The sequence below is a fragment of the Culex quinquefasciatus genome, chromosome 2 (assembly GCF_015732765.1).
Source record: "Culex quinquefasciatus strain JHB chromosome 2, VPISU_Cqui_1.0_pri_paternal, whole genome shotgun sequence".
NCBI classification, from domain to species: Eukaryota; Metazoa; Arthropoda; class Insecta; order Diptera; family Culicidae; genus Culex; species Culex quinquefasciatus.
The window spans coordinates 196,046,291-196,074,120 of record NC_051862.1 but is presented as its reverse complement, the minus strand read 5'-3'; the positions used below and the strand labels follow the sequence as shown (position 1 = coordinate 196,074,120).

Here is a 27,830-nt window from a genome sequence, read left to right as displayed (position 1 = left end):
GCTAGCCATACCAAATACTACAAGTAAACCACTGAACCATTTGCTTCTCGTGTAACGTAAAGCTACATGCGTTGCCCTAGTGTTCGTACCAAACCCTCATGCTCGAACAAACATGACAAGAAATGGCAAAACTTTGGACCCGTCAATCAGAAAGCTCTTCTCTCCTCGTTGAATCAACTTTCCTTCTACCAGACTTCCACAAAAGTGAAATTTTTACAATTTTGACTGATATAAAATCAAAATAAACTCATCTCTCTAAAATTATTAAAATCGTAAAAAAAACAATAGCTCAAATCCGTACTATTCGCACCTGACTGTGCTGCACTCCCCCACCACTTTTCTACGCGCGTTCAAATTTCCTCTCACCGCTAATTGATGAAGAACCGTGTTACCTTTCATTTAGCGTGCACACCGAAAAATGACACTTTCGCACGGTACCGATGACATGTCTTTCAACTTTTTGGCACAATGACGCGAAAACACACATCCCACAACCCTTTTGTCCTTTTTGCATTAGCGTATGTGTGCATGTGTGTGTGTGTGCACTCTCCCATTCCATTCATCTTCCACTTTTACCCCTTTTGTAACGTAATTTTCCACTTACCCACACACACACCCACACACTGACACACACGCGGCAAGGGTTTAATTTATTCCCTGCTACGCCATTCATCCGGCGGCGGTCCTCGTCCATGGTGGAAAAGTTTTCGCCCCGTCTTTTGATGGGACTCTCGCGACGAACGTCGACGCGCGGGAAAGAACATGTTCCAAACATCAAGCATCCCCACCATCTCCCACATCAACCAACTTTTGCAGAACATGAGTTAATGCATTTTCCAGAGCTTGAGCAGCGCCGCGTGTAAATTGGAGTTGGGAGAGCTGTAGTAATAAAAATGAAGAGAATTCAAAAATGAGCTTTTTTATCAAATATCGTAAAAGAAAATGTTTGGAAAAGTTTACATAGAAAAGCTCATTTTAATATAAAGAGCAATTCCAGCTCAAATCAGGAATTTTTCTGGTACTTTAGTACCCGACCCATCAAAACATCAAAAAATCTATTTTTTCAACATTTTTGCCTTCCTCACCTTATTGAGGAAAGGCTATAAAATCACTCGAAAAATGAACTTATTAATTTGACCTCGTAGACCCACCTTCACGTATACATATCGACTCAGAATCATGTTCTGAGCAAATGTCTGTGTGGATGTGTGTAGGTGGGTGGACAAAAAAATTGTCACTCGATTATCTCCGGACTGGATAAACGGATTTTGACCGTATTAGTCTCACTCGATCCGTCTTGAGGTCCCATAGGTCTCTATTTAAAATCAGCAAGTTTAGTTAAGTATTTCAAAAGTTATGCTAAAAAAACAATTCTGGCATAAGTCCGAAAGATTGTAAAAAGGGTGGTTTTTGCAAGAAAACCTATCATGTAAAACATTTTTAGAAAGGTATTAAAAAGACCTTTCCAATGAGCCCAAAACATTGAAGATCTGACAACCCTATCAAAAGTTATTAGCACTTAAGTGTTATTTATACACTTTTTGGAGGCCGGATCTCAGATATGTAGATGAAAACGTTGTCCGGATCTCTCATGCGACCTGTCGTTAGTTAGATAATCGAAAGACCTTTCAAATGAGCCTAAAACATCGAGGATCTGACAACACTATCAAAAGTTATTAGCACTTAAGTGTTATTTATACACTTTTTGGAGGACGGATTTCAGATATTGTGATAGAAATATTGTCTGAATCTTCCATGCAACCCGAGCAGGGGTAAATAACACGGGAATACCAAATTTTGGTATTACTTGGGCAAATAACAGCGACCAAAATGTGCCCTTGGTTGCCCAGTAATAGATGGTAAAATACCATGAAATCATACCAAAGTCTTGTTTGTGGAAGGGCACAACAATACCAAACCATGTTATTCCAAGGGTAAAATAATACCTCAAAATAAAACCATTTCAATACCTAGTTGAGGTCTTCTGGATTTTTGAACATTGCTTGAATACCAAAACTTGGTATTGCCATGGTTTAATTTTTAGGTATTCCCGCGCCCTTGGAAAATCATATTTTGGTATTTCTGTGGTCTTTCACTTACATGATTTTGGTATGATTTCATGGTATTTTACCATCTATTACTGGGCAACCAAGAGCACATTATGGTCGCTGGTATTTGAACAAGTAATACCAAAATTTGGTATTTTCATACCATTTTCAGTGCAGCAGTTGCAGTTAGTGAAAAAACGGAAATTATTCATATGCAACAGCCAAATCTACTCACCTGATGATTCCATGTTGTTATTAGTGATATTCTTCACCACACCGAATGCATTTGTCATTGATGAACGGCCTGTGCTTGAAGTTCTTGAAGCTTCTGAAAAATAACAAGATTGAAAAATATGTATTATTAAAATGAAACTGAATTAAAATTCACCAAAATTCATTAATCTGTCGATTGACTCGTTTTTCAAAGTATTTGGTTATCCCGACTTAGAGATATTTCAACGTCTTTGAAAAAAATATTAGTGGGTATATTACACTAATTTTTAAAATCATCTTTAACATTTTTGGGTTTCAAGTCATTTTAGCGCAAAATAATAAACTCGTAAATTTTTTTAACAAATATCCCATAGTTTCAGAGAAAATTGATGAAACCTTTCAATATTCAAATAATACCAAAATGTGCCATCCTGACTTAGAAAATTTTCCACAATTTCAAGTCATTTCTGTAGGGGGTATATCAAAAATGTTTAAAATCAAGTTTGAAATTTCCGGTTTTGAATGAAAGCATTCGCTTTGAGACATGATTTTAGCGCAAAATTAATTATTTTGTCAAAACTGGTCAAAATTTTCCCATAGTTTCAGAGGAATTTGATTAAACACTTAAATACCAAAATAATACCAAAATGTGCCATCCTGACTTAGAAAATTTTCCACAATTTCAAGTCATTTCTGTAGGGGGTATATCAAAAATGTTTAAAATCAAGTTTGAAATTTCCGGTTTTGAATGAAAGCATTCGCTTTGAGACATCATTATAGCGCAAAATTAATTATTTTGTCAAAATTGGTCAAAATTTTCCCATAGTTGCAGAGGAATTTGATAAAATACTGTAATACCAAAAGAATACCAAAATGTGGTGTTCGATCATTGACAAATTCTGCAATTTTGCAATATCAAAACAATACCTTAAATTGGTATGATACCACATTTTGTTCTTGCATAATCCTTAAGACAAATTTTAAAGGGTCCAGGAATACCAAAATTTGGTATTGATACCAGAGAAAGGTATTATTACGCATTTCCCTTGTTATTTACCCATGCTCGGGAAACTATCGTTGAATATGTTTTTTATCAGACCTTGCCGATGAGCCAGATATATTGGAGGTCTGCGAACCCTATCAAAAGAAATGAGTAATAAAGTTGATTTGTTGAACATGTTAAGGGGGAATGTTGCTATTTTTACTGAATGTACTGACTATATTAATGTGAGGAAGGCACCAACCACCTAAAGGTGGATTAAATAACGTTCTATTTTTAAAACCACTTTATCTTCACAAGGATTGGACATAGGACAATGGTCAATATGGAGACTTTTATGTAAAATTGTCTGGGAAATCGATTCCCACTATCGGTTTTTGAAAAATTTCACGTTTAGACCACTTTTCAAAAAAACAGGTTTAGTAAATGATTTTTGTATTTTTTAAGGAGAGACATACACAGCAAAAAATCCGATGGTAAAATCGCATGCAAAAGCATGCACATCACCTTCGTCAAAATAAACACTTAATATTACACGCTGCATGTACAATTTTTGCAAACACAAAAAAAAAGTTGCAACCGACGGGATTCAAACCCAGCACCATCAGTGAGGACTGGCGCCTTAGCCCGCTCGGCCATCAGACCGATGTAAAATGGAGAGGATAAACGTATATATGAGCTTGACATTTCGGTCAAGTAGGTTTCCCATACTGATGGGCTACATATTTCAGGGTGTAATATTACACAGAATTTCATAAAATAATGCAAAAAATATTTTACACCCAGGCATTTTACACGCAACTGGATTACTACTTTTTTAGCTGTGTACCATCCTCCCTTTTCGTGAGTCTTTTTGTAAAATTTTAGGCTATTTCTTCAAAAAATTTGAACGAAAAAAAAATCGTGACATCACCTTCAAAAATAACTTTTAAACTAAAAAATTGAAAAATCTTATGAAAGTGGCGTGTATTTTTTGTTTCAGTGTATTTTTTTCAGAAAGCCCGTCCAATTTCCTACAAGTTTGTGGTTGACCCCTTTTAGATATGATGAAACGGCTTTGAGTTACAGTAATTTTTAAATTACAAAATACAAAAATATTTAAATTACCTACGCCCTTCTCAACGGTCATTTTCGAGGACAGTTGACTCCATATACACAAAAATGGCATGTCTAAAAAGTTTCATTGAAATCGGAGAGGGTCGGGTAAAAAAGTACCAGAAAAATTCCTGATTTGAGCTGGAATTTCTCGGAACCAAACAAAAACAATCTTGTTATTACCAGAGTCATCGATTCCTTAGTTCAGAAAAAATTACCTCAAATTAGTTAAGATTAACCCATTGATACTTGATTAAACCATTGAACTTTTCAGGATCGAGTTTTACAGCTTTTTTATGCACGACAATGGTGTAGAGCATAACATTTCCAATGAGAATTTCTCTTTTGGCAATATTTGGATGGAAGTAGTGCGCCCTGCAGACAAAACAGTAAGAAAAATTGTGGTTTTCATTTAGAGGTGGGCAAAATCGCTCTTTTTGAGGATCTGCTCATTTTCGCTCGTTCATTAAAATTAACCGTTCTTTTGCACTCTTTTAGTGAAAGTTTCTACTCAAACCTTAACGTTCAAATAATAGGATGGGGAAAAACCCAAACATAAGTCATAAATGCCGGAGATTTGTTTTTTACGAAATTGCGTTTATTTCTACTTAAATAGAAACAAGCGCTGATATTTTAGTATGAGAAAATATGCTGCGAACTTTTTTCTACATTCTTATTTAATTCATAAAGTGTATAAATTCTTATGTTCAATCAGGCTAGGGGATTTTTATTTCCAAATCTCATGGGCACACTTAATAGTTCTTTGGTAAAATGTTCCTGGTAAAGCATTTTAAAATGCTCAAATTGGTATTCGGGTAGAACTTTAATATATCTTTACAGTCAGTTGTGCATTGAAAAGTTGTTTATTTTGTTCAGAAGATCATTCAGCCGTTATTAGACCAATTTCTAAGAAAACAAGGAAAGAAAAAAAATTTAAAAACTAGAAAAGGAAAGAAGAAAACATGGATTTCAAAACATTTAAGCGGTGAATATTTATGAGAAAGATGCAATAGAATCCTAACGAAATATATCGATTCTGCTCTCAAAATTTCGCGTTCTAGCCCCTCTTTAACATGAAGACTTCCATCATTGTCATGATTTTTCGTTCAAAGATATAAATTTTGCGTCGCTTTCAATATTTTGACAAAATTCCTTCAACAAGTTGTTTAGAATAGTGCCCTACACATGCTGATTCCTTTTGGTAACGATTATCCCATTCCTTGTAAAGTTATGGAAATCGTCATTTATTAATGATTGCCAACTAGGACGTTAATGATTGTACCACAAAATTATATAAATTTTGAAACACAATTGCTTTAGATAAAAAAATCTTTCAGTGGCTTCAAGAAGGCAACAACCGGCCTATGCTGATTCATTTTGACGCAGAAATTCGTTAAATTGAATTTAATACAGGATATTTTATAGTGATGATCAATTTTCTTCGAAAATGATCAACGGCTTCACCTTAACCTTTCTTTAATTTAAAGTTTTCGAAATAGTAAACCGTGCGACAATTTTGACAAATTTGGCATTAATTTATAAGCATTGAAAAAATACATTTTTGCAATTCCTTCGTGAAACTACTTACTTTTCCTGTCATTCTTGAACGACGAAAAAGCCTACTTTTCTGTACCAAAAATAACAGAATCGAATAGCAACACTTTTCACTATAAATGCTGAAAAGTTCTACTTTTCAGCACTGAAATGGGTGCTGAAAAGTTGAACTTTTCAGCACTTGTTTTGAAAAGCAACACTTTTCAAATTTTTTTAGATTTAAACGATTTATTGACAAAATACATGGAAATTTTACTTAAAATTTCACTCAATGGGTGCTTTTCGGAATTGCAAAAAATGTTGTATGGAACTCGTTGCAAAACTTCATTTTTTCAGCACTCTTCGTATTTATCCAACTCGGTGAACCTCGTTGGATAAATGTACGACTCGTGCTGAAAAAATCCTATTTTTGCAACTTGTTGCATAAACTACTATTTTAACTCCTTAAAACGAATTTAATCCTACAATATGTTGGAAATTCAATGAATTATTTTTCGAAACATAGAAAATTCTAAAAGTATAAAAAAAACATTCCGTCTTGAAACGGTTCAAAAGCTGAAATTTCAAAAAAAAAACCGCGGCTCATTTTTCGTGAGCCATGGTTTGTTCGCTCTTTTTAGAGAACCGGCTCTTTGACCGGTTCGCTCTTTTTTTACCCTCCTCTATCTCATATAGTTTTTCATTTTTTTTTTCCAGACAAAGTTCAGTTTGGAACACCAATGCGCAAATTTTGTTTTTTAGATGATTTTGCTCAAAATTGACCAAGATCCCCAAATTGCTCAAGAAACAATATTTAGCGAGGTTTAAAAAAAGTCCCATATTCTGGGCATCCTAGTCTACATTCATAGATTCATGTCCATAGAAAAGTGCTTTGCAAATATTCCAAAACCTGTATCTTGAGTAGGGATTTTCTGAAACATTTGGTTTCTTGTGCAAAATTATAAGTATAGTATAGTAATAGTGTTAAAAAAATATTTATTATCTAATTGATTTTTATCACAAAACTCGATTCTGACAAACTTCATACCCTTCAATTTTATTTTTCAATTTTTGATGTAAAACAGACACACAAAAATGGCAAACTTTAAGCTTTACAGTTTTTTACCAAGTAATTATATGCATTTGCAAAACAAAATGTGACTTTAAAAAAAAATTCTCCGAAAAAAACTTTTGTAAAACTATATTTAGAATCAATCAATACTTTTGTGATTTTTTGGTAAGATACACCATTTTGATTAAAAGACACCATAACAATCAAATTATGACCCTTAGATAATAAATGTAATTTGCGTTCAACGATATCCACCTCAGATTTTTTTTAAATATCAATGAAATTCTCTACATTGTTGATCTGTGTTTGGCTGGTAAGATTTAACCCTGTAAAAATGTGAAATATCGAAACAAAAAAAATGAAGTTTTCCAAGTATCAGCCAAACAGTCCCCCATTTTTTATGTCAAAATGTCAGCAACAAATGGTCTAATTTTCAATCTAAAAAAAAGAAACATTTACGAAATTTTCTGATATCTTCCAGAAAAATATTACACAGAGTAACCCAGAGTGACCAGTCCCAAGAAAAGTCATTTTATTTTTTGGCTCCTTAAGGTTTACTGGTATTGGGCGTGCGATGTACCACAAAGTTGAACCAAAAATCAAGAGGCAGTGGTAACTCTGTGGTGTTATTACTTTGTGATGAGTCCCTAGATGTAAACAAGAAGCCTATCACTTCATACTCAACGTGAACTGTCACTAGAGCAGGGAACTAGAATTTTTTTTTTGAATTAAATATACTTTATTGAATCTTTCTTTTAATAATTACATTTGGTTTACATAATAAGTGGTCAGCTGTGGCTCTTCAGCTTTAGTTTACTTTTCGTGATTTAAACACTGTTCATTTTTATAACTTTAAAAGTATATGATTTATCATTTTTGTAACACTAGGTACAGCAGGGAACTAGACTGTTTGTTTACAACTACAGATTCGTCCTATTTAAAAATTGATACGGATATTGAATAAAAAAAAACAAAAGTATCATTTTCAGAGAGATCAGAAAATTTCATAATTGTATGATTTTTGACATTTGACAATGAGCGTCTGAGACATAGAAAACAAAAAAAAATCCTACAATATTCCTTTTTATTTTCTTTTATCTGCAGCATCACTGGTGAGTGAGTGAGATTTCTTTTGTTTCCAAAAAAACACAATTACAAAAAAAAATTGACTCGGCGTCAACATGTCGATGCCTCTGTGCTCTTATATCTAGTTCAAGAGAGCTCAGCGGCATCGATTTTGAGGGAGGATTACTCATTTGCAACATCACTTTCCAAGGCACCAAAGCTCCAAAACCGCACATTTTTTTTAACCCTCTCACGCCCATGGTTACTCCAGAGCACCAAAACTTTGAACTCAAATATCTCGGAACTGACACAACTTTTCATGGTGCTTTAAGTTGCAGGTGTTCATGTAGAATGTATACTAACATCTTCCCAAATTTCATCAAATTTGGTTAAGCATAAGCAAAGTTACAGTGTGAAATGTAAACAAAAATGGGCCAATTTTAGGGAAATAAATAAGACCTGTTTTCGAAAGCCCGTAAAAAATACCAAGCACAAAATTTTATGAAACAAAAAATGTTTTGCTATCATTTGAACCTTGGACAAGTACCCCTGTGAATAACATTGTGAGTTTGACCGGTTTTAAGTGTTTTTCAACCTTTTTCATTTGGTGCACCAGAGCACCACCAAGGCATATGAGCAACTAAACATTCAGGAGCACTTTTTCTAAATTACAGAAAAAGCTTATTTTTATCAAAACAAAAGTTTATAAACGTTTTGACTATTCATAAACAAGACAAAACATTGTTATTAGACCGATAATTGTATTATTTTCCTCATTTTTCATGAAAATTGTTGTTTGTGTGTTTTGAATGAGCCAATCAAAGAAACCTGAAAAAGCGTTTTCAAACAAATGAACCAATAGATTTGAAGAAAATGAGATTTTGTGGTTTAAAAAAAGTTGCTCATCTTCCTGATGGTGCTCTAGTGCACCACTTCAAATTCTACTTTTTGCCCCAATTCGATGTTTGTGGGTCAAAGTAAAGTATTTCCTGCATTATTGTACCAAAATTAAGCCATTTACTATTTTTACGATAAGCCAACAGCTCTGGGCGTTAGAGGGTTAAACTTCAAGTTCGACTTAATTTTCCAATTCCGACTGTGCATTAGCAATACGATTGCAAAAACTGGATTATCACTCCATTTTTCGAAGGAAATAAATAAGAAAAACTAGCAAATCTGGAGTTTTTTTTTTTTGAAAGGACCAATAAACCAAATTTCCAGTTTTTGCTTTTTGGGTGTTTTTCAATACCCCTTACTCAAAGCGGTTTCAAAAACACCCAAAAAGCAAAAACTGGGAATTTGGTTTATTGGTCCTTTTAAAAAAAACTCCAGAAATATAAAAAATACTCCGACCGATTTACAATTTAAATTTTAGAAAAAAAACTATTATTTATCAATTTTAATGACATCATTTAAGACCCAGAAACAAATTTTTAAAGTCTTAAATGTGAGGAAATTGATTTTTTTTTAATTTGATACTTGAAGGGAAAAATTATTTCAAGAGCCCTTTGAATAATGTACTATTATTGATGAGACAAATCTACCAATAAATGTAACTCATGATTCCAACCCCTAAAGCAACCAAAAGTCTTTCATCAGAAACACGGCAAACTGGTTAACCAAACTTTACCAAGAAACTTTCCCGCCCTTCATCCCAGAAGCAGTCACAATTAGGTTAACGAAATGACACTCGAAAATTCAACAGAAAACATCAAACAACTTCTCACTCCCGAGAGGTAAACTTTTCCTCAAAAACAAAGCTCCACCGACGTTTCGGTGGGTGGTGGTGGCGAGGGTCCATAAATAAATCTCATGAATATATTTCAAGTTCAGCGGAAACCCAAGTGGAAAATTTTGTTTGTCCAACAATTGTGCGCGGCGAAAAATTGAGAACAAGACAACAACGCGGCGCGCGCACCGCCGGCAAACATAATTCGGATCTTTGTTCTGTTCTGTGTTGTTTGAACTTGAAAACCACTTCCGAACAAAAGGCGAGTGACTGTTGTTTGTTTGGCCCACCCGCGCTTATCGGACAGTATCAGCTTAGCTTTTAGGGTTGGTGGGAGGAGAAAGAGCAATTTCTGGGCCGAACTTGGCTGTTTGTTGGAAACTTGTTTGATAAGCAGTTTAGAAACTAGAAACAACAGGGAGACCATTCATGCTGGGAAGAGCTGGCTGATGGGAACAAACAATTTTCCGGTAGATATTTTATTTGGTATTCAAATTATAGACCCTAAACATTGAATTTTGCACCAATTTTAAGTAAGTTATTCCATGAGTATATTAAAGAAAATGAAAGCATATTCACAAAAATCTATCCAAATCAATGAACCAATTTCATAGAGCCACGTTCCAAAAGAAAGGTTATTAGGGGAAATATGCCCATTTTAAGCCTAATAAGCGGTAGCGTTTGAATGATGCTGGATAATCTGGAATACATTAACGAATAGAGCAACTTTTTGTGAACATTTCTGTTTATATTCACTTTTAATAAAAGTAATTCTATTCTTTTAACAAGCATTTGAAAAAAATATTTCCCAAATTTATTTTAATCAAACTAGAATGCATTGAGCCACGCCCACTTTTCTATTTTCAGCTTAATTCTTTTTTCTTCCAGCACTCTTTTTGGACCTGCTTAGTGCTGCCAATTGTGATGAAATTTTAAGCGAACACTCACGAGCGGTAGCATTTATAGAGAAAGTTTCCTGGCATCACTGGCATCACTCCAACAGGCGCTGTTGGTGGTGTTGGTGGCCACCCTACGTTCTTTATTAGCCTTCGCTTCTCGTTCGGTTTTCTTCAGCCTTCGATTGGAATGGGTCGTCAAAAGTCAAACGTCAATAGACTTGGCGCGTTTGTTTTTTTTTTTTTTGATGGCGCTTGCTAATTATTTACATGTTTTGGGATTATTTTTCAAGTGAGTCACTAACTAATGTTCAAAAGAACATGTTGCCGGTAGTTGGAAGCAGTTTCATATCTTAAGCGCTTTGAAAACGTTAGCGCAAGTGAAAAGATATTGATGGCGACTTTCGTTAAGCAGTTAAGCTCTCATCTCGCGTGTGGATGTGTGTGCCAACAAAATTATGAGAAATGGTATCGTCCAATTTCCCATAAGTTTACCTTTGACAGCTTTTCAATTGGATGCATGGGCTTACAGATAAAAGCTTAATTGCATTGCTCATAACTGAAAACAAAATATTTTTTTCAGTGTGGTAAAAATCTGGATAGTAAATCATCTTACGTCAATATTAAAACAGGTCAAATTGAAAAGCTGTCAAAGGCAAACTTATGGGAAATTGGAAGAGCTTTCCGGTAAAAATATTTTCGAGACTGAAAAATCAAGTCACCAAAAAAGCTGTTTTTCAACATTTTTTATTTTTAAAACCGCTGTAACTTCGCAAGGATTGGACTTAGGACAATGGTCAATATGGAGACTTTTATGTGAAATTGTCTGGAAAATCGATTCCTACTATCGGTTTTTGAAAATTTTGACGTTTAGACCACATTTCAAAAAAACAGGTTTAGTAAAAGATTTTTGTATTTTTTCAGGAGAGACATACCATTCTGCATTTTTCGTGAGTCTTTTTGTAACATTTTAGGCTATTTCCTCAAAAATTTTGAACGAAAAAAAATCGTGACTTCACCTTTAAATTTAACTTTTAAACATAAAAATTTAAAAATCCCATAGAAGTGGCGTTTATTTTTCTTTTCTTTCCCGTCCAATTTCCTACAAGTTTGTCTTTGACCACTTTTTGAAACGATGCAACGGCTTTGAGATACAGTCATTTTTTTAATTACAGAATACAAAAATATCTAAAAAAATTACGCCCTTCTCAAATGTCATTTTTGAGTACAATTGGCTCCATATATACAAAAATGGCTTATATAGGCCTAGGATAACATGTCTATAAAGTTTCATTGAAATCGGAAAGGGTCGGGTACAAAAGTACCAGAAAAAATCCTGATTTGAGCTGGAATTGCTCTTTTATAATGTCCGAAAAAAACGAGCTGAATATTTGAAAATGTCCTAGGAAAATTGAATTTGCTGATTTGAAAGACCCGGGACCAAAGAGCTCATGTCTGAAAATAGGGTATATGACTCTATTTTGGACCTAGTACCTATTTTGGACCTATTTTTATTAATCGAGGTGGTTTAGGCTTTTAAAGTACGAATTCACTAAATCCAACCAACAGAAAGTGTAAGCTGGATCGTTTTGTAGCTTACCTCTTCCAAAAATGTTAACATTTTTGATTATTACCGCTTTTTCAGCCACTTTTTCCAACGCCATTCGAACTTCCTTTCATTTTCCTACCACATCGATTAGGTCCAAAAATTCCGGCCTCGTTGCTTATCAGATGTGGCTCGCGACACCTTGATGATTTTTTCTGTTTTGCACTGACACCAAGCAATTTTGCTCGGTTTCCGAGCAATGTAACTGTTGTTTATTTAATTCTTTTATGTTTTTCATTACTAAACCATTGAAATAACTATTCTATTATCGAAAAAAAACACAAATCAAAATATTTTTTCAAATCAGCCGCGTTGGATCAGTTTTTAGACCTACTTTGCCGTCGGTTCAAGGCTATCACCAACACATGTATAACAAGGTGTTGCCAGTTTAGTTTATCAATTTATTTCGATATTTCATTGAAATTAATTGATAATTTTTAATTTAATATTTTGAATTGAATTTCTTAACTGTAATTATTTGAAAGAAATCTAAGTTTTAAAATGCAAATGATTAACAGAAACAACGAAAATATGTTTTTTTAAACGATAAAAATGCAAATTGATGACAGAGATTAAGATGATTGTTAGGACCGATTGCAAAGTATCCCAAAATTTAAACTGATGTTGATTTATTTTTGTCTTAACATAATTATCACCAATTTAGCTGCATATATTTTTAATTTTTGCTTCAAAAACATGCAAACTGGCTACCCTGTTGGAATTAAAGGGGAAACGATTGAAAAACCTAAAGGGTCTAGTTCATTTAATCGTTAGCTGTCACCGTGACAGAAGCTGTCAACATTGCTTACGAGTGGTTTTGGTTTTTGAAAAAGTCGTATGAACTAAATTTAAAAAATCTTGAGTTAGTTTTAAAAAGATCCTAAGAGCTAGTTATAAACAAATCAATTTTTCGATCAGCTCTCGATCAATTTACGTACAATAAATAAAAAATCCACAACTTCAAAATGATCTTTACTGAAAAACAAACAAAATTTGGTTTGATTCAGAGAAAAAAATCAAATAAGTGTCGGAGATCGTGATGGCTGTTACGACTTATTGCAAACTAATCAGAGAAATATTCATATGGAAAAAATTGGCACCATGTTAGAAACACAATTGAACCAGCTAGAAAAATAAAAATCATCGAAAAAAAAAATAGCAAAAGAGGTGCGATCTTAACTTTATGAAGTTTATGATTTGAGACATATCTGATTACCGTAAATTTGGGTGACTTTGATAGGTTTGAGATTTTTACGCAAAATGAAGAGTACAAATCAAATACGTACGGAATGGTATGGAATCATACTGACCGTGGTAGAGAAGTGCTCAAAGTACCCCATGAAGAACTTTTCATGAAATTTTTAAAAGTTAAAAAAATTAGTTAACAATAATTGAGAAAATTTTGATAAATAGCATTATTTTAATCTTCTCCAAGTGTCATGAAAAGGTAAAATAAGTTTGTGAATAATAAGTCTTATTGAATATTATTTGTTTTTGAAAGATAATTTAAAAAAAAATCTCCGAATTTAAAGGCATTTTCAGTAAAGCAAATTTCATATAAAATGTGAAGACTTTTGATTCGTTCTTTGAATTCAGTTAAACATGTAATATAAATCTATAATTTAATAAACAAAACTAGTTTCAACGAATTTCGGGCAAGGTTCTGAATTTTTAACAATTTTACCTAAAACTTATATAGGTTTAAAAGCTTATAAACTTAGTTAACTAAATATTGACTTAAACGATTTTATTAAAAATTATATCACCAACCTAAGTGATGGTAAGTTCGAAGTAAAAATAATGTTTGAACACTTCAAATCTGCTTTTAACAAAGCAAACTCACCCTGGTATTCAAACAAAGATTTTTTCAAACCTTTCTGGTTTTGGCGAGCAGTCTTGTCGAAAAAGAAAAACAGATTTTCTCTACTTCACCGACGTTTCGGCCTTTATTTTGAGGCCTTCTTCAGGGGGTTTACTAAAAATGATCAGTCGTTGCGAACCCGGATTTTTTCAAATATTACATTGTTTTTAAAAGTGCAACATGTAGTTAAACTTTTTGTCAAGCAACTGTAAAGTTTAACATGACAGATGAGAAAGTTTCACATCAAGTTACAAGCTATTATCTCCCTTTAAAATTTCTTGATTGTTTAATAATATTTGAACTTAAGCTCTGCGTAAAATTTAGAACCTTTTTTTATTGTAACTTGTTATGTATTGTGTATTTATCTCTCTCATTCATTTCATTTTAAGTTAAGGTGTTTTATTGCGACTAATAACGGGTTGTCTTATATGTTCTAATGCTTGAACAATTAGTTCGTAAGAATACGCAAATTGTAAATAGGACAGAGACCTGCTAAAGAAGCGTGAGTTTCCATTCAATATAATAAAAACACGTTTTCAAATTCAAATCCATTGTTTTATCATAATTATTTAATTTCTGGAATAAATATTTTCCAAATTATAATCGTGGATAGGCCCTTTGGTTTATCAAACCAAGTTTCTGTAAGTGTGCGTGTTGCCACCGCACGCCGCAATTCGAGTTGTCCAAATTTCAACCAACCAGAGTGTAGGTCCAAAATAGGTTCAGCGATGTCTCCAAAATACATTCAATAAGTCCAAAAAGCATCCAAAAAATGTTTTACTCGAAATGCTTATAACAATGAAATGGTTAAATTATTTCCAAATTTCAATAGTACACTTTGTTAAGCATAAATTAAGGCACAAAACAATCCTGAAACGAGCCAAATTAGTTAGACCGTTGATGAAAACAATGCGAAATATGTTGACGCTTTGCATAGTAGGTCCAAAATAGGGCCATATACCCTATGTATTCCTGATTCCTTATAATATTTTTCATAACAAATACAAAAATTGCAAATATCCATTATCTAAAGTATGGTTTTTTGAAAAAAAAAAATCTGAAAAAAACGCGTCGCGCTCAGAAACAGAAATTTACGAAAACGGATAAAAAACAACTTTGTTACGAAAAACTACGGTTGCTTTAACTAAACTACCATACTTTTTTGGGTGCCAAAAGTTGCGTATTTCAATTCAAAAAAAAAATAGTACCGGAAAATTCACAGGTCATCGCATAAATCTTAAAGTTTCGCATAAGAGTATTTCTGATCAATATGGCGTCTTCTACAAACTATTAGATTGTGTTTAGGGCTTTTTTATTGCTTAGAAGTTTTATTCCCTTAGGTCGTCTTTATTACATTTTCGAGGAATCGTTTGCCCCAGAGTGAAGAGTTTGCTTAAGTAACAACTGGTACTGAAGTAATGATTTATCTATTATAACCCATTTCTAGATTAAATTTTCAAAATATCTTATAAGTCATAGGTTTCCTATGCAGAATTTAATTTAAATTTTAAAGTTGTTAGTTTAAAATTGGCCGTAACAGCCAACACAACCTTCGACTTTTTTGATTATTTTTTTGTTTAAATCAAATCGTTATTTCTTTATTTTACAGGAATTCGCAATTTCATTTGTTTTTATTTTTTATTTTTTCAAAATATCCAAGTCAGGTCTATCCTGAGAAATTCTGTACCAAAACCGGAAATGGATTTTATTTGTATTTTTTTTCTTTGGCTCAAACTTTGTGGGGTGCTATATGCTATTTTGTGTCATTGGTTCACCCATACAAGTCTCCATACAATTTTGGCAGCTGTCCATACAAAAATGGTATGTAAATATTCAAACAGCTGTAACTTTTGAGTGAATTTTCTGATTAATTTGGTATCTTTGGCAAAATTGTAGGTATTGTTGAGGACTTTTGAGAAAAAAATAGGTACACGGAAAAAAAATTGCAGATTTTTTTATCAACTTTTTTTTTACTAAAACTCAATTTCCCAAAATACGTATTTTTTGATTTTCGAGATTTTTTATATATTTTAAGGGACAAAAATCCGCAACTTTTGAGCCATAGAGAAACATGGTCAAAAAATCTGCCGCCGAGTTATGAATTTTTGAAAAAATAGTGATTTTTGGAAAAAATCGAAGTTTCATGCAAAAACAAGTTTGACATTATTTTTTAATGCAAAATTGAATTTGCAATTGAAAAGTACTTTACAGATTGTTTGATAAAGGGCTCCGTTTTCCGATATAGCCACCGAAAGTTTGATTTTAGCGAAATATTTGCAGTATTTCAATTTTAAAAAATAGTGACCATGAGTAACCATTTCTAAAAATATTTTTTTTGAAAAGTTCAGAAAATCTTCTATAAAATTGTCTAAGGGACATTAAAGATTGGACCTCTGGTTGCTGAGATACAGCGGCTTAATGAAAAATAAACACGAAAATTGAAGTTTTCTAAGTCTCACCCAAGCAGCCCACCATTTTCTAATGACGATATCTCAGCAACTAATGGTCCGATTTTCAATGTTAATACATGAAACATTCGTGAAATTTTCCGATCTTTTCGAAAAAAAATATTTTGAAAATTTTTAAATCAAAACTAACAAGGGCCAAACATTGAATATTACGCCCATTTAAAATGCAAGTCTTCATTTAAAAATTTTCAAACAATTTTTTCGAAAAGATCGAAAAATTTCACAAATGTTTCATGTATTAACATTGAAAATCGGACCATTAGTTGCTGAGATATCGTCATTAGAAAATGGTGTGTTTTTTGGTGAGATTTTGAAAACATCAATTTTCGTGTTTCTTTTTCTTAACGCGGCTCTATCTCAGCAACCCGAGGTCCAATCTTCAATGTCTCTCAGACAATTTTATAGCGAATTTTCTGAACTTTTCAAAAATAATATTTTTAGAAATGGTCACTCACGGTCACTATTTTTAAAAATTGAAAAACTGCAAATATTTCGCAAAAATCAATCATTCGGTGGCTATATCTTGAAAACGGAGCTCTTTATCAAAAAATCTGCAAAGTACTTTTTGATTGCAAATTTGCATGAAACTTCGACTTTTTCCAAAAATCACTATTTTTTCAAAAAATCATAACTCGGCGGCAGATTTTTTTGACCATGTTTCTCAATGGCTCAACAGTTGCGGTTTTTTGTCCCCTAAAACATATAAAAAAATCTCGAAAATAAAAAAATACGTATTTTGGGAAATTGAGTTTAAGTAAATAAAAGTTGATAAAAAAATCTGCAATTTTTTTTCCGTGTACTTATTTTTGTTCTCAAAAGTCCTCAACAATACCTACAACTTTGCCGAAGATACCAAATTGATCAGAAAATTCACTCAAAAGTTACAGCTGTTTGAATATTTACATACCATTTTTATATGGACAGCTGCCAAAATTGTATGGAGACTTGTATGGGTGAACCAATGACGCAAAATAGTTTATTTGGTCATTGGGAAGGCCCCCACAAAGTTTGAATTAAATCAAAAAATACAAAAAATTAAAATGGTCGAAATCAGCCGATTTCGTAGAGAGTTGCTCATCCTATGAAAATGTGCTAAATAAGTGTTTCAGCCATTATCTAATGATGAAAATGATGACACTGAGAAAAACTTATTTTTCAAAACATTAAAATATAAACTAAACTAACTGTCACTGTCATTGACGCGATCAAAATTTAATTTGGAAAAAATGCAATAAAAAGGGGTTTCCCAACATTGATTAAAATTCATTTACAGGTGAACTATAAATCACTTCAAAAATGTCCTTTTCGTCACGACACGTGACACACCACACTTCGTTTCAAACGTCACAAGGTTGTGGCCGACTCTTTTCAGCGGGTGCCAGTTTCAACGCGAAAAAAGCACACGTCTACACACACGCACGGCACAAATTTCACCTGTCATATTAATAACACGTAACCGCTAAGCGGTTTGCGTTAAAATATTTAAAAACATGAAAAAATCGTACACGAAAAATAAACTTTATCACGCGATCGTGCTGGTATTGCATTTTAAATGTGTAGGTGTGTTAAGCATATCACAATCCAATCATACCCGTCCGAAACAAAGCTCGTTTCAATTTCCAGCAACATTTTTCAAACGCCCACCCAGCCACCCACCGTTTTGCCACACGTGCTACAGCGTGGTGACGGTTAAAGTGAAAAATCGTCGTGATTGAACGCAACAAAAAAAAACAGTCTCGTTTTTACTCACATCCCTCCCGCAGGGGGAGAGGGGACCGGAGTGCAATTGAAACATAATTTTCGTGACATATTAGCGTGCTCCGGGTGTTTAAATTTCGCGTCCATTTAAACGATATACCACTCAACAAAGGCTTCCAGAGTCGAGAGAGAGAGAGAGAGAGAGGTTGCAAGTGGCAGCTTTTTATATTAAACGAAAAAAGAGAGGAAGAGAAAAACAAAGTGCTTCAAGTGTAGTCGATAGCACACGAAAAAGTGACTACACTGAAATATGTGTGTTCAGAAGCCTAGTCCCTTCCCTTATTCTAACCTGAAATGTGGACTACGAAAGTGCTTGAACCAGGTCGGGAAAACTTTTTTGGTTAGGCTGAGAGGCGGAAAATGCATTTCAAAAGGAAGACAGACTGCGCCAATGTGGGAAAATTTGGAAACATCTTGAAATTGTTTAGCTCACCAGTGTAGATGGCAGCACTGTAAAGAGTTGCCCACTAACGCTTGAAGGTTTGTGTCTCCGTTAACCTAGCAAGCGCTAGCGTTAACTGTGCTGGTTAAACGATTTTTAACATCTATCAGTGTTTCAAAACCAAATAATAATAATAATATTTTTGCAATTCCGTCTTGAAACTTCCTACTTTTCCTGTCATTCTCGCGTAACGAAACAGCCTACTTTTATCTACTAAAAATAACAGAATCGAATAAAAACACATTTCAAAACAAATGCTGAAAAGTTCTACTTTTCAGCACTGAAATGGATGCTGAAAAGTTGAACTTTTCAGCACTAGTTTTGAAAAGTAATACTTTTCAACATTTTTTTTGATTAAAACGATTTATTGACAAAGTACATGAACATTCGACTTATAATTTCACTCAATGGGTGTTTTCAGAAATGCAAAAAATGTTGTATGGAACTCGTTGCAAACCTTGATTTTTTCAGCACTTGTCGTATTTATCCAACTCGGTGAACCTCGTTGGATAAATGTACGACACGTGCTGAAAAAATCTTCTTTTTGCAACTTGTTGCATAAACTACTATTTTAATCATTCACATTGTTTTATTCCGCAGAAGTGCCAAAAATATTTGGCAGTGCAAAATTAAAGAAAATTTACGAAAGTTATTGAATAAAATACCATCGACTTAAATTTGCATTTCACGTCGACCTATTCAAATTCATTTCAGAGCCATTTTTTTATTACTAGTAGTTTATGCAGAAAGTTGCGAAAACAAGATTTCTCCAGCACAAGTCGTTCTTTTTTAACAAGGTTTTCAGGTCACAATGTCCTAGCAGGATTTTAGCAGAGTTCTCACAGAGCTGGATATTCTTACAGCATTCTAGCAGAAATGTTTCACCGTTCTAGCAGAATTCTGGCAGAACCAGCTCTGATAGAATATTTCGTGAATGGGTTTAGCGAGTTAGATAAATATGGCAATTGCTGAAAAATCCATTTAAATTCAATATTTCAGTGAATCATTTCTAGAGTTTTGCCTTCCTCACCTCACACTGGTGAGGTATAAAATCACTCAAAAATTGAACATTTTGAAAAAGCCTCCAAGATATACCTTTACGTGGACATATCGGCTCAGAATCAAATTCTGAGCAAATGTCTGTGCGTGTGGTCCTAAAAAAATATCAAACACTACGGTGTTATTTGTTTGATTGTAAAAAATGAAGTAGTCCAAATTTAGGGAGTCCTAAGTCCAAATTTAGCGGGTCCTAAACAACTCCCCAAAGTTTGGGAACGATTGGTTTAGTCCTCACTGTGCGCAAAGCGAATCAGTTTTCTATGAGCATTTTTGTCGAAAAAACCTATTTTTTGGATTTTGATATTTATAAAATTCACGTTTAACGCTATATTAAAACCGGACTCATAATCTGATGCTCTGGAAGGTGCTCTACAACTTTCTCAAAGAGAGTATGGTGCTAACTTGCTCTTTAAAAAAGATACATCGTGTTAAAAACTCGTCTTAAATGTGTATTTTGCTCGAAAATTACGTGTTTTTTTGTCTATACAAACATCATTATGGAATCAGTTTGAATTAAATTTAGTTAATGACAATTTAAAAATTATAAAAAATATACGTAGTTCCGGCAAGAATATTTTCTGTTCTAGAAAAAAAAAACCCCTCTCAAAACAATTCTTACTATGTTAAATAAAACTATTGCCATTCCCTAAACGAATTAGGCTTGCATAGATATTTTCATTTTCATGTTACTTTTGATTTTAAACATATTTTTGCATGTTTTTCTTCTATTTCAAAAATGTAATGTAAATTTTCTAAAAAATTTGCTATGGGAATAACATTTATAGATGTTGACACAGTTACCAACATAAACATATTTTAGCACCAGTTTATGATGCCCAGTTGTGTTTTTTTATGAAGGTAAATACCTTATCTGGAGTTTTTTTTTTAAAGGACCAAATAACCAAATTTCCAGTTTTTTGCTTTATGGGTGTTTTTCAATACCCCAGACTCAAGGCGATTCTAAAAAAACCCAAAAAGCAAAAAACTGGAAATTTGGTTTATTGGACCTTTTCAAAAAAACTCCAGATGTAAATTTATTCGAAAACATGGATACAAAAATTTATTATGGAATGCACTATTTCATGTTTTTGATAAAAAAAATTTCAAATAATGATTTTTAGTAGCTGCCACATCTTGTCAAGCTACATAAAAAAATCCCAAAAGTTTCTATAAAATTTCTTCAAATAAATTGATGTTTAAACCTAACTTTGCCGATTTGCTGACAAAAAAAAACAAATAGAAAATATAAGTATTGCTCTAAGTTTCACTAAAAATTAAGACTGTCCAAATGCATGTAAGGTCGTTGGCTGTTTTTTAAAGTTGATGTTGAAAAATATTTCAAATTTCAGTTTCATTTTCCATTAATAAACAAAATTAAGAAAAAATCAAACTCAAAATCTAGCCCTTCATTTATAGGACCATCCATAAACCACGTGGACACTTTTTTGGAAATCTCGAAATTGATTTTATAATATTTTGCTAAATTTTGTACAGCTGTCCCAAATATTTCACCTCTCACTGTAACGGTAACTCACTCTCCGCCAGACAAATCAAAACGAAATTTCTGTCCAGACGCCCTGTTTGAAAAATGTCGCACGTCGTACGAGTTGTCGCACGCTTTTGATTTTACCGTTTCGATATCGATTGGTCGAAAGTACGACAAACGGACGACAAACGCTCGACATGCATGACACCGTTTTTCGCATCAATTTTTTGACAGATTGACGATTTGGCGATGTCGACGGAAGTACTCTGACAAGCAAAAACATGTTCTGACTGGATCCAAGAATTAGTTAAAAGTGTTGAAAAAAATAAATCAAATAGGAGCAAAACAAAGTAAGTTTGTTTGAGTAGTTAGTTTTTTTCTATTTTAATTCATGAGCATTGGGCACTGTTCTTTGTTTATTTTTCAGATGCCATTCGCCGAGTACCGGCCCAGCAGTGGAAACATGGTTCGATACCGGGCATGGCACCGATCTTGTCATTGTAAATACATGCAACCACATTTATCATCCGGTCAGTGCCATTAGTTCACGTCATCCGATTACGGCCGGAATGAGCAAGGGATCTAATCAAAGTTTCTGTTGTTCCAGATTTCGGTCGGTGGAGGAGAAGGCGGACGGAAAGTGTCGTGAACCCGGCGGGCTATGCCGGAAAATGGGAGGGCAAGTAACCGGTCAGCGATCGCGGAAGCAATCCTCCTTGCAGAGGAGAATGAAACGTCAAGTAATAAAAAGGTGGAGGAGGACGAAATAAAAAAAACTCCCCCAATCCGCCAAAAATTGTTATCAATGGAACTGGTGAGTAGTGGTTTTGGCGGAGTTGTGCCAGGAGTGCATTTGGATGACGAAATTTCAAGAATTCTAAACATCCAATATGTCATAAATCAAAAATTCTTTAATTTCTAAAATGCTACAGTTATAAGATTGTACACTCCTCAACATCTTCACATTCTAAAATTTAAACATTGTAAAGTTCTAAAAGTTTAAAATTAAAAATAAGTAATATTAACATTTAAATTTTTATTAAAAAAATCTTTAATTTTTAAAATCCTACATTCTAAAATTCTAAAATTCTAGAATTCTAAAATTCTAAAATTCTAAAATTCTAAAATTCTAAAATTCTAAAATTCTAAAATTCTAAAATTCTAAAATTCTAAAATTTAAAATTCTAAAATTCTAAAATTCTAAAATTCTAAAATTCTAAAATTCTAAAATTCTAAAATTCTAAAATTCTAAAATTCTAAAATTCTAAAATTCTAAAATTCTAAAATTCTAAAATTCTAAAATTCTAAAATTCTAAAATTCTAAAATTCTGAAATTCTAAAATTCTAAAATTCTAAAATTCTAAAATTCTAAAATTCTAAAATTCTAAAATTCTAAAATTCTAAAATTCTAAAATTCTAAAATTCGAAAATTCTAAAATTCTAAAATTCTAAAATTCTAAAATTCTAAAATTCTAAAATCCTAAAATCCTAAAATTCTAAAGTTATAAAATTCTAAAATTCTAAACTTTTAAAATTCTAAAATTATGAAATTCTCAATTCTACAATTCTTAAATTCCACAATTCTAAAATTCATTAATTGTTTAATTATATTCTGTAATTCTTCAATTCTCGCTTACTTTTTCAAAATGTCCTATGTACATAGGAAACCCATGGCTCATTGGTTGTTTTGTAAAAGTAATCTAGAATTCTTTAATTCTTGGATTGTTAAATTCGCAGCATTACAGAACTCTTAAAATCTAATTGTACAAAATAATTGCTAATATTCTAAATTTCAATAAAATCTTTTTTTTTAATTCTTCGAGTTCTAATATACTACACTGGTTGGTCACTTTTTCGTTTGACACTTTTTTAGTTTGTACCCCGTTGGTTGGTCAAAGTCAAACTAAAAAGTGACGAACTGTCACTTTTTACACGGCGCTCACGCACACTTTCAAAACAAACGTTTAGTAGTGTTTGTGAACTCCGTGTAAAAGGGGTGTCAAACTAAAACGTGACCCCGTTCGTTTGACAACAGTTGGTGTCAAACCATCGGGGTTTGAGTGTATTGAAGTTTTAAAATGTTTGAAAGTGTAAATATTTTGAAGGTTCTTTTTTTAAATTTAACATCCTAAATTTTTAAATTTCTAATCCTTAATATATTTTTAAGTCTATAATTCTATAAAATAAAATACATGGCTATTAATTTAAATTTAATATTTGTTGCACTACTCTAAATATTTTATATAACACATAATAGGTATCTTAAAATTCTAAAATTCTTGATTCGTTCCAGAGTGCTTTTTGCTGGACGGGAACCAGCAAGTAGAGAAGGACAATGAAAGTGCGTTGGTGGTGTTGAACTTCTAGCGGAATGGCAAAAGCGCCATTATCAAGAACTCATTCTTCTTCCTGGAGATACTTTCGGTCGAGAATATCCTCCAGGTGAAGGCGATGGAGGTGGACGAATTACAGCACTTGAACATTGGCAGGGTAGACAAGCAGAACCCTTCCCACAGCGGTTGGCCATCGTCGAACCAAACGAAGTCGGTTTGTATTTCCTTCTTTTAACAGACCTAGGAAAGTCCAGCGGAATCGAGGGCAACCGGATCAGTCGCCAATGAGCGAAATTAGGAAAGCTGTGGCTACAGTGATAGTGAATAATTCAAAACAATGTGCCAGACTAGTGCAAACTATTAAAAATGAATAAAAATAATCCAAAAGTTCAACAAAGTGAATTTTATTTACAAAATAACCTCAAAATTCCGAAATGACAGCACACGACAAAGGTACGACATCCTAAATAACAAAACCGTGCGACATCCGTCGAATGTCGTACGACAATGTCGAGCGATTTCGATTATCGATCGTACGACAAATACGACATTTTGGTGCAAAAACGTCTGACATTCGTGCGAAAGTCGCGCGACATTGTCGTGTGACGTCGTACGATTGCACGGACGACAAACGACGGACGTCCGACGGACTTTTCAGTCAGGGCGGCCATGGAAGCATCTGACAACTTAGTTGAAATCTTTTGTCAACAAATGAACATTTTTCATTTAATTTTATCCCATTTGATATTATTCAACTCAAAATCAGCATTTCTGTCGAAATCAATCTTAATCAATCTTCTTCTTTATCATTTGATTGGAGTTATCTATTGTCAAACCTCCATAAACAATGTTGAAAAGGATTCTTTTTAACCATGTTTTAGTTCCATTTTTGATCGAAAATACACATTTTTCATTCCCACTTACCTTATAAAACAATTCCAGCTGCTCACCGGCTTCACAACACGTGTTTCGCGCTCCAAATTTTCCACAATTTCACACCAAAATTTCACCTCAAAGCCGCAACACTTTTCAAGCAAAACACGACGTAAACCCCGCACTCGGCCGAAAAGAAGGCAAATTTGCAGGCAATGGCTAATGATCCGGCAATCAGTTGTGTGGTGGAGCCTCTCAGAGAGAAACGTAAACTTTTTCTCTCGTCAAACTATCAAAACACGCTCACTCTCTGTAAACAATGTCAAAACATGTGGCGTTTTCCTACTCCCTTCCGCTTGCTACGGATTAAATGCATTGGCTGTACGCATGGCACTCTAGGTTTTCTGCCTCGCTCTAGTAGAACATGGAATGAAAACAAAAACAGAATGAGAGTTTACTCTCAGTTCAGTAATATGCAGCGAGAATCACTCACCTGGCCATTCAGATGCCGGTGGAAGGTTTTAAGAATGTGGTTTAATGAGTTGATTGAAAAAGCACAGATTTTATTTGTCTGACGGCAAGGTGAAGTTGTACTAAGTTAAGGTAAGATTGTTACAATGTTACAAATTCTATTTGCCTTATTTATTAAGTTTTGAAAAAATAATTTTAATGAAAAATCTCGTGAGAATCATATTATATCCAATACCAACATTGAGAATCTAATAAGAAACTACAATTCTAAGGTAATTTTGAAATAGGACGCAAATGTGGCCAAATATTCAAGCAAGGTTACAACCTTTTGAAAAATAACCTCAGAATTCAGATTGGAGTGTAAAAGTTTCTATTACCCAAAAAGTCTTCTTTGAGATTGTTTTTTTTTCCAATTTGAATTCACCATTTTACTCAATTTTAATGGTTAATTGGCTGTTATTATACAGTCCAGACTCGATTATCCAAAGGCCTCGGAAAAAATCACTTCGGATAATCGAATCGCGAAAATAGGGGAAAGTGGGGCAAGTGTAACAAGCTAAGGAAATGCTTGTTAAAACCCATTAAAAAGTTAAAAAATCTGTCGGATTTTATAATAATCATCTTATTCTAGGTCTTGACTAAGACTTTGTCAGAGCAAGTTTTTAAAAAATCCAGTTTTTTATGTAAAAAATTGATTTAAAAAAAAATTGATTTTCCGTACGTTCTACTCAACTAGTGGGGCAAGACGAACAACCCGTTGGGGCAAGAGGAACAATGCATGAAAAAACATGTTAATTTGCTAACAATTGAACTGTTATCACTTAGATACATCAGATTAGAATGTATTTGAATGGTTTCTTCCATTTTTAGACTAAATAATAATGTTTTACTAAAAATTGTATCGTTTTCACGAAAAAAAATATTATTAAGATGATAAATAGTAAATTTTCATAATATCACTATGTTTTGTATGGACAATTTTTTTAAACAATTGTTCATCAGTTTTTAAGTACTTTCATGTATTTATTTCCCAATAAAATATGTTGTTGCAGCAATTCGTAATTTTTTCCATACTAAAAATCCATATGGTACACTTGCCCCACCTGAACAAGATTTTTTAAAAGTTCTCAACAAAAATAACCAAAAGTTAAATCATACTCTCTAATAGGTGCAAGTCATTGGTTGGAACACTACTGATCTAGGAAAAATAGCATTTTGATAAAATGAGTCTTAAAACGAACCCTAAGCCTTATTTTGTACTTTTCATATATTATAAGAAAACAAAGGTTTTGAAAAAACTTCATTAAATCATATGCCCCGTGGCGTTTACGTCGTTTTGGCGGTTATGTGGTAGTAGAATCAGCTAATTGCATTGCTAGCAACAATTCCTCATACTGGAAATAATCAAAATTGTAAAAATTACGACCGTACGAGCGATTGTTCCTCTTGCCCCGTATGGTCGTCTTGCCCCACCTTCCCCTACATTTTTTTTCGTTGTATTTTTTATTTTGTTGAGCTTGAATATGACCCCAAACATTCTCTAAAATGATTTAGAATTTTTAAATCCAAGATGGCGGCTAAAATGGCGGTGTTGAAATGCTGAGAAAATGTATTCGGTATGCTAAAAGGCAGTCAACAACTTAAATTTGAATAAAACTGGGTCACAGAATTTAATGTTTAAAATAAGAAAATAAATAAAAGCGATTTTTTTCGGGTTATGATTCGATTTTTCGAAGTTTCAGTAATATGTTTTGAAAAGTGAAACATTCTGTCTTTTTTTCAACTTTGCTATCAATATCTTTTTTTACAAATTTAGTTTGACAAGTCAATTATCATTTAGTCAAAATGAAAGATCAAATAAAATGTTATCTAAGGTCTTTTAAAAAAATAATTTGAACATTACATATCAAATGATTTTATATGTTATTTAGTGTACCATTACAGTAAATTATTAAAAATAAAATACAAAAAATTAATCGAAAATATCAACAACAAATAACCAAAAAGGTTCAAGGTATTACGAAAAATTCACTAATCTTTTTGATAACAACATTTTTCAATGGTTTTTTTTTTTCAGGGTCAGCAAAAAATAACACAAATAACTTTGTTTATTTATTGTTCTTTCCAGGACATTGCTTTTTAAAAATTCGGACGTGCCTGGGATAACCGTTTCACCTTTAACACTCTACAACCCAACCCCGCCTTTAGACGGGATTTTTCAACCAATTTTTGATCTACAAAGCATTAGAAAGAAGAACGTTTAAAATTTTAGAAAATTTGTGGGTTGGAAGTTTCACTTGTTTACTTGTAACTTTGCCAATGTTTTTGAAAATGTCATTTTTTTAGAAGTCAACTTTGGCTGAGTTTTTTTACTAACATTTCCTATATATTAAGTGAAAAGAAGTATGCAGTAATTTTTCTAGTGTCCCAGACTATGCCTCTACGAATTTTTAAGCTATTTAAATAATAATGGTGCCATTTTATAGCAGAAAATGTGAAAAACAAGCAAAAAATTGAAAAAGTGACTGAAAAAACATGAAAAAATTAGATAGGCAAAATGTAATGAAAGGAGGTGGTAGAATATGCCAAAAACTACCAAAAAAATCATAATCTAAACAAGATAAATGCAAGAGAAGTAACGTTTTTTGCAGAAAAAAAGTTGCTCAAAATGAACACGGAAAAAATAAAAATATTAAAAAAATGCCTAGTAGAGGGTTAACCAAAACAAACTGTAATTATTTATTTTTATGAAAATGCACCAAAAAGTTAAAATAATTCATTGTTTTGAATTGTGTAATATGATTAACCAATTCTTCTAAAAA

At 33.0% G+C, this 27,830-nt stretch overlaps 1 protein-coding gene across 1 annotated transcript in view; it reads right to left on the bottom strand.

Annotated features, from left to right (window-relative positions):
- The window catches only part of LOC6039093, a 70,465-nt gene extending 45,712 nt beyond the window's left edge, over positions 1 to 24,753 (bottom strand). Inside the window, exon 1 of the mRNA XM_001848710.2 lies at positions 24,589 to 24,753. The gene's annotated coding sequence lies outside the window, so the exon portion shown is untranslated. The remainder of the gene's footprint in view (positions 1 to 24,588) is intronic.
- Between the last annotated feature and the right edge of the window lie 3,077 nt (positions 24,754 to 27,830).